At 46.9% G+C, this 8,600-nt stretch overlaps 1 long non-coding RNA gene across 1 annotated transcript; it reads left to right on the plus strand.

The window, feature by feature from the left end:
• The first annotated feature begins 1,298 nt into the window (after positions 1-1,298).
• Positions 1,299-1,813, plus strand: LOC135373603 (uncharacterized). Its single transcript, XR_010416509.1, has 2 exons — positions 1,299-1,353; positions 1,406-1,813. It is a non-coding gene; the product is annotated as an uncharacterized LOC135373603 (long non-coding RNA).
• Positions 1,814-8,600: the final 6,787 nt, after the last annotated feature.

An 8,600-nucleotide genomic window follows, 5' to 3' on the forward strand; every position in this document is an offset into this window, starting at 1 on the left:
CGACTGCAAACAGTACAATGCTGTGTGTCTTCTTATAATTGAAAAATACTGAACCGGACTTCTTCGGCTTAACAATCTTTACATGTTTACCGTCCATTGCTCGTATACAGTTGGGAAATTGCCAATTCATGCTGAAGTCCTAATATTTCTGCTTCCATGCTGCTTCTGTGTTTGGTAGTTCTACAAGACCAGATAGGTGTTTGCAGATTGCAGTACATGTAGACCATATCATGTTGTTAGTAGTGCTGTGACCCATTCTTGCCTGAAAACGCAGTGACTTTTAGCTGTCTCCTGTGGGGAGAAATGGATGACCTCGTGTTCATTGTAAGTACTGTTGCAATGTTGTGATATTGGTGGGCATCCTTCTACGCTGAATAAATAAACTCTGTTTTGTACTTTTGTGGGAAGCTGTAGCTGCATGCACTTCCAAATATTATTTATTTTTTAATGGGGGCTGTATATCGTCGTTACAATAAGAGGGTATAGGGAAGAGAAATTATGAGTGCAGTATGCTATAAAACAAGCACTGACATGAATGAATGGCTCATCTAATGCGTAATCTACATCCCCCCCTCCCCAATTAAAGAGTTCCGCTGTAGTACTTGGATGCGGACCCCTTTTCGTTTGTCGTGACATTCGGAGTAAGCGCATTTTTTGATAATGTGAATTGACCACACAAAACATTGTCTTATTGTTTGCCACTTTCGTTGGCGAATGGTACGCTAGTCAGAATAGACAAAGCAGATAGAGTACCTGTAGCGAGATATCTTAGTGTTACACTAAGTTTGTCGTACAGTGAAATTGCGCTTCGCATGACTGTGTCCTGCTTCTGGAGATCTGGCCGTACAATATGTAATAGCTCTTCAAACGAAGCGGTGTCCATACGTAACACGCAGCGATATGCGTTTGGATCGGTCAGGGAATAAGTTGTTGTTATATCCCCCTGTGTTTGGGGTACAACCAGTCCCTTGTCCATGTTTTGTTTTTCTTTGAGCTATCGTCTTCATCTAGATCATCAATAAGTAGCGCAGGACATAGCAGTTTCCTTTTCATGCTGTTCATTATTTCGCCAACAGTGGTGGTGTCATTCACAGCACTTGAAGGGTTTGGAGTGCCGTCTGCTCACGTATCGTCCGCTAGGTGGCAGTACCGCCACTCTCAAAATTTTATGGCCGTGTGAATGCTCAACACAAGTCGCTGGGAACTTCTGCGCCGTAAAAAGTCTCTTTTTTTTTTTTTTTTTTGCTTTTGCTTCCACTAGAATATTCCACTGACATGTCGCTCGTGTGAATACACGGTATAGAGAGGAAAAAGCTTGCCGAAAAAAATGAAGAGGACGAAAATGCGTGCGAGGTGAGCATGTGCGCCTTTGAAATAACTCTTGACGCAACTGGCTGTCTTCCAGAGGACATACTAGTCCGCACCTGCCGTCGTAGCGTATTCATCCAGCTTGGCAAGAGACAGCTCTGGCAATCAAGAGGGTACATCACCAAGCACTCGAGGAAAGGCTATCTACTGCCCGCTTACGCTGCTGTGGAGAAGACAAAGGCATTTATATCCAAGGACGGCCTCTTAACAGTGCATATACCGATGAAGGACTACACGATCTCCACGGGAGAACAGATACACGTTGCAGAAGTACCACGAGGTGTCTTCGGCGCTAATGGTGTAGCGGTTTCGGTGCCTGTGCTCAAGGTACGATCCTTTAAGTCGAAATCACGAAGACGACATTACAATGAGCAAGATTAGATAACACCCAAGATAATACCAGATATATGTTATACAATGAATAAAACCCAATCAATTACCTTTATGAACTGCTCTCTTTCCGCAAAGCAGCTCCTACAATGGGCGCCGTAGAAGTGTTGACAGCAGGAAGAGATTGTACGCGCGATATTTGGAGAACCTCAGATGAAGGGTTATCTCACCACCCTTAAACAATTGGGAGTATAGGTAAGGTGGTATAGGTAGGTCTATATTACGGGGGCGGTGAATGACCCATAGTTTCGACAACCTGGGGAAATCTGTGTACCGCGGCATTACTATTCTCCCGGGCGGTGCTCACTGGGTCATGCAGAACCCTGTCTGGCGTCCCGCCATCACGTCACGAGTGTCCATAAGCATGCTTTGTTGGAGTAAAGTCACGTTAATTAACATTACAAGCTAAAAAATGGAGTAGAGTAAAACGGGCAATAATTGCAGCTTTTCGTCCCACAGATTGCAACTACTCCCTATTTTAGTCCCATAACCCCGACATCTACTCCCCAAGCCTACTGAACTTCGCTGCAACTCGTCACCGAACTTCGCAAATGGTCTCCTGCGTGCAACAGAGTACGTAAATATGCGCTCTTCGTGAATCTGGTGGAATAAGGCTATATACAGCTTAGCTAACTGCGGACTTCCACCCACACAGCAGAGTAAGAAATACTTTGCGGTTTTCATTGCGAAATTCTGCTCCGGCATGACGGAAGATTTTATGTCACTCGACGTCTGACGGGTCACCATGTAATTTAAAGTACTTTCATTCATGCACATGAATTATATACCTGGGACTGTTAGGGCAGAGCATGAAATGTAGTCCATAATGTGAACACCTGTGTCTGTGCACACAAAGGGACGACACACAACAAACGACTCAAACCAGCAATGTTTACTAAAGTTCTGTGTCGTCTCTCAGTGTGCACAGACTAAGGCCTTTACATTATCGAGTTCATCCACCAGCTAGCCTGCATCGACGCCATTTTGTGAAAGAAATGTAGTCCGCACTCAGTGGCATACATTTACTCCCGTGCAGTCATTCTCGAAAGGGACTTATTGTTGTGGCAGCGAATTTAGTTCCCTGAAGGACTAAAATTACTCCTTTTTCTTTTTGTTTTCTCAGGCTGTACCGGTCGAGTGTGCGCAACGGCGCCCGTAACGGCAGAATGGTCGCTCAGTGGTGACTGAGGCCCGCTTTCCTGCATCGTCAAAGCAGCGGTGGTGCTGCTGCTGGTGAGCTTGCCGTTGTCGGCCTCACAGAGGAAGGGAAGAGAGGAAGGGAATAGAAGTCCAAGCAGTCTGTCCTGATGCGACTGATGTCATTGACCATCCAATGAAAGCGAAGACTAAGGCGTCCATGGCAGATAAAACCAAACGATTACCTCTTAGCGTGTATCGTTGTGCTGCCTTCTTAGATATATTTCGAGAGCACCGCGAACGTCGGTGTGGACACTCTTGCCGTTCTCCGTTTCCCGCTACAAATTGCCCGCCTGGCAGAGGGACCGTAGCTTAACACCCTTCGTCCCTCGTTCATATTTCCACCCTGGTAATACTGCGTGTCGCGGAGAACGACGGAAAAGATGGACGTTTTAGGAATGATTTACGTCGCCGGACAACTGTATGATCATCTGGGCTCACCTGGGGCTATTGTTTGCAGTGGTTATCTTACCGTTTACAACGTCTTTCAGGGATTACGACAGACTGAATTCGCTCGGTAGCACATATAGTGCTTCGAAACCCTGTCGCATGTGTGCGGTGTTTCGTCGTCACCAACAAGTCATTGGGAGCCTTGGGGTGGCCATCGATTATGACGACGACGTGCCCCTGCTGCCACGCGCTGCTGCGCTGGCTTGTCAGTCCTATCGGCATCGTCCTGGAGAACGGCAAGCATCATGAGCCTCTCCGGTAATCCTATCATCGCCGGTCAGGACTGATGTAGGGAATACGGCCTCCTCTACATTTGTACCTCCGAACGAAGAACACCGTGTACGGCGTCATTCGGCCTCTTACCATCCCAAATTTTGACAGTGACCCACAATCACGCTTCAGTTCGGCCCACCTCATCACTCCCACCAAACCCAGTACAGACAGTAGTCGATGGCGCTGCGGCACAAGTAACGAGTCTCCGAGAACGTCGTTCCACGGGGTGGGGGTTCGTAATAGGAGGCCACCATCATCTTGCTCTGACCCGGCACCCGTTGGCTTCGACGCCCCGTACCGGTCGCGGTACGCCATGGTCCCTCACACTTCGCCAGGCCTCCACGGACATCGTGATGATATTGCCCGGATCCTCCAACGGCACCTGGTCGATCAACGCGCTCCCTTACCGCATCGCAAAGCCGCCGGTCACTCGCCCTAACGACGCGTCAGCTCGGCAACGCATGAACACTCTCGTTACTACGGCTCACATCGCCCCCACGGCACACGCCCTGCCTGCCTTCGCCACCTTCCTCGAAGCTCCGCTACTCGTGGCCCACCAGCGACCGCCAACCGCCCGCTCATTCCTGCGCCATACCTCTTGTCGCCGCGTCTCTCTACCCGTTCCGTGTCTGAGGGGGGAAGGGGGGTACTGTGGTGGTCACCGATGATGACAACGATGTGCCCCTGCTCCCACGCGCTACCGCCCTGGCTGGTCTGTCCTATCGACATCGTTCTCGGGACTGGCCAGCGTCAGCCTCTCCGGGGATTCCATCATCGCCAGCCAAGACTCATGTAGAGGAGTACCACCTCCTCTACAGCCTCATCTGTGCATACAAGTGTCCTGAGTACCACACCTTTGACGCGTCCATGCGTTCAGGGGTGCACCACAACCAAGGAGTTCTGTTGCTCATGGGCACCAGAAAATGGAGACGTCGCCTTAGTGTCCACATCGAAAACAGTTTGGGACAGACAGAGCGTCTGGTTCGAGATTTGTTGGTGGGTGGTAAAACCGCCCGACGTCGTGTTAGAACGCACATTATTTCATATCTCTTTCAGTTTCGCTTGAGATATCATTAATACGTGGGCCATTCATTGGGATCGTAGCATTCGGATCGATTACACAGTGTACTGCGAAGTGTCTCCCAAACCGTAGTAGTTCTGAGCCTCGTCGGTCTCACACCAAACGCTAGGCCGTCCAAAGATGCCATGCTTCTTCCCGGGTTTCGGCATCAAATGTACCGGGTGTGTCAAGAAGGATCCTGGGCTGAGTAATTCGTAAACAGGTGACCCCATCCAAGAACGTTCTTTTTGGAAACGATCCATGGAACATGGATCATAAAGTATTAAAGTATTCAGAAGCACATTTGCATACGCTCACTAATTTAACAAACATGCGAACTTTTAAATTTCACTTCGCACGCTCTCAGATCCACTGTTTTGCGTATCGGGACCTTCAGCGAGGAATTCCAAGACAGAAAGCGCGTCGACACTTTGTGATTTTTTTAGTAATTATTTGGTTTCGGTCTACATATTTCTTGCGCAGAGCAGTGCACCAATGCGCTCTTTAGGTGAGCAGTCAATTTCATGGTCACCATGAAAGAAAGTCACTGAAAAGGTTAGCCAGCTGTAGGGATCGAACCCACATCTTCTGGATTACCGGTCCAGGGGTCTACCAATTGAGCTAAGCTAACACGCCTCTCCCGCGACTTTCGGGGTGCGTCATCTGAAGGGACGACAAACCAGCCACTCTCACTCACTCACCCTCCTTTCACTCTTACATTTTTTGCTCACTCATACACACATTCATACGACGCAAATGCACCCAAAAAGTTCACCAACTCGGTATTACAATGCACGGACACAATGCCCGGATACAGAGATGCACGGATAAACACGTCCAATGTGACACATGAGCAAAAGGAGCAGGACACGGAAATGTACTCGGGTGGTAGATGATTTCGTATATGTGCACGGGCAGGGCAACAAAGTTTTTTCTACATTGAAATTATGAATAACCTATTAGTACACACACAAGCCACGCCCATGTTGTAAAGTTTTTTGTGTTTACGACCGTACCTCTACTGTCAACACCCAGTCCAGTATCGCCCGCGCCTCTTGCTGGTGGCTTTGCCGATGGGTCTGATTTGGTATTTTCGCTTGTTTACGCTACCAGTTTAGATATACCTTGTCCTCTGGTTGAAGACACACATGTGTTGGGACGATATCGAGATAAAAGGGCCAGAGAAATCTTCGAAGCTATTCAAATTCATCATAGAGGTGATAACAGTGTGAGCACGCCTTCTATTAACCTCCTCTCCCACGAGATCCGGTATATTTTCATTCCTTCCCAATAAATCACAGTCGTTAGTCAGCGCTTCGTTTGTCTACTGACGTCCTGTCTCTGCGCTGTTTTTTTGTGTCGGAGAAGTAACTGGAAAAGAAGGCAGCTGCATCGCCAGGAGGAAGAGTATTGCAGTCGAAATCAGCCAGGTTAGGCAAGCGCGGTCGGACGGATTTACAATTTTCCAAAATTTAAGAATAGTGAGTTTTAGTGGATCGTACGCTATCGCCTTTGCGTACGTAAGGAATAGCGTTGATGGTTATGCGCACGCGCAAAACATAAAGAGAGCTTCGTGCACTGCGCAGAACCACTACGCTATCCCCTACGTACGCAAAGGCGATAGCGTACGATACACTAAAACTCTCTAATATCTTGCAGAATCACGTTATCTACGCTGACTCACTCAGCCGTTTACAGGCTATGTACAGCCTCCAAAGAATGAAGTATTCACTTGTACTGCACGCGCGTGACTAGCTGCTGCCATAAGGAACAAAAGTTTGTATGTTCTGCTGTGCTGAACACCCAGCCACATGGGTATTTCAGGGAATGAAATGTCCGACTGAGCTGCTATGGCTGCTCTCTACAACAACATTCTTCCAGGTGAAATTCAGTTCCACGATTTGAAGTTAGCGCTAGAAAGAAGAATTATGAATAAATGGCAAGTATTTTGGAACGGACAAGCAGAAAATAAACTTCATCTGGTTAAAGGTCAGATATGCCGATTTTGAAGTGCCGCTGAACTGAGCGATGCTCGCGCTGTGTGTTCATTACCGAACACTGAATATGTGTGCGAAATATCTTGCTCCAACTGTTCGTAGTTTTTTAGAAAACAGTTTTTTTAGTTCCCACGCCCGGCCGTCAGACCGTCGGCAAACCCTGCGCACGGGCGCACCGACGTCACTGCTCTCGGTTTATCTGTCTTTGGCTTGGCATGGACTCTTGGTTTGGCCGCTTGGCTTCTTTCATTTCGTCCTCTGTGCATCGTACAAGATCGTACATAAGCGAACAGCTGTTATATTGTTGTTGCTAAGCCGGAAACAAAGCATGTGAATATTTTTTTTTGGCACGGCGGCGTTTGGAAAGTGCACTTCCTTGTTCTGACCTTGCCTTTTATGGGCTGGAGCTATATGATACGTGATATGCCATGGCGAAGTTGTCGAAGATGCGACGGTGCTACGCTGTTAGAACAATTCATCGGAGCATTCAAGTGTTACCTATTATAAGCTGCCAAAAGATCAAGCAGTGCGAAGCTCTTGGCTAACAGTGGTGCCTGCTAATTTCCACTGCAAGGATTTCGTCCACGACTGTTATCATAGGTTACGCGCGACTCCAGAGGCAATTTGGAATCTCGGCACGAAATCGTCTGATGAAAATCTGAGGTGCCCGACGCACAACATTTTGAACGTGCCACGGAGGATCAAGGCAAAAAACGAGAGCAAAAAAGGTAAGTCGAGGTTCAGATATAAAAAATAGCAAGCTTAATGAATCGATTGTGCACCTGTCCTACTGCGCTTACTCTGATATAACCACGATTAACAACACAATAGTATTGATAATCGAACTTCTGAATTATCACAGGTGCACGCTGAAGGCGGAAATGAAGCATGATCTGGCTTGCATCTGGTGCATGAAGAAATTGCTGACACGTTAGTTGCAGTCTACCTCCACCAACAGGTATGACAATGTGATGTTATAATTTGAGTATTCACCTATGTTCAACTTTTCATGTGCACTCGCATGCAGACATCTTGACACCACTTTTAAATCTGCCCTCAAAGTTACAACCTGTGCTTTCAGGGTGGAAAACAAAGGTCGCCATCCCGATTTGCTGCTATCTCGCAGTTCAAGCACTTTTGCTGTCTGGACACTGGTTCCTGTGAATGGGGTTTTACAAGCTTCACTGTCTGATATAGAAGGTATGTTACATTAGTTCAGTTAATTTGTCTTTTGCATATTTTTGTTACTGTTAGCTGGATTACTGTTGGACATACAGCCCTTTGACACACAGAAGCTGATGTCGCCTCTGATAACGTTTTAGAATTTTCAGTGTCATCAACGTCCATTGAGGAAGGTGCCTTTACTGTCTGTTAATCTTTAATTGAAGAATAGCCCAGAATTCATGTTAACATTGTCTACTCTTATTAATTCACTGTCTATGTTCTGAGAGCTAAGAAAAATGGAAACTATTTATTTGTCACAACTTCGCACTGGATGTGGTACTGGATTGACATGTAAGCTAAATACCTGGATTCTACAATAATTGTGTTGAACTTGGTGCATTACCGTGAGCAATGCCACATTCCTTACATTTTTAGTGGGTCCGGTGCACAAATACTGTGTGCATACTGCATACATATACTGTTCAATAGGCAAAAATACCTGAGCAGTGCTGTGTAGTCTTTTTACCCAAAGTCCATACTCTTACTGCAAAGTCACAGTACGTAGAACAGCAATGTGCAGGTATGCTGCGATAGAGATTCACAACAGAAAGAAGACTGTTGAGAGCATTTAAATTTTAATGAGACGAGACTTTCGTGCACAAGGCTGCTCTTGTTAATGTCTAACATGAAGTTAACAAAAT

This window comes from Ornithodoros turicata, chromosome 1, assembly GCF_037126465.1.
Source record: "Ornithodoros turicata isolate Travis chromosome 1, ASM3712646v1, whole genome shotgun sequence".
NCBI lineage: Eukaryota > Metazoa > Arthropoda > Arachnida > Ixodida > Argasidae > Ornithodoros > Ornithodoros turicata.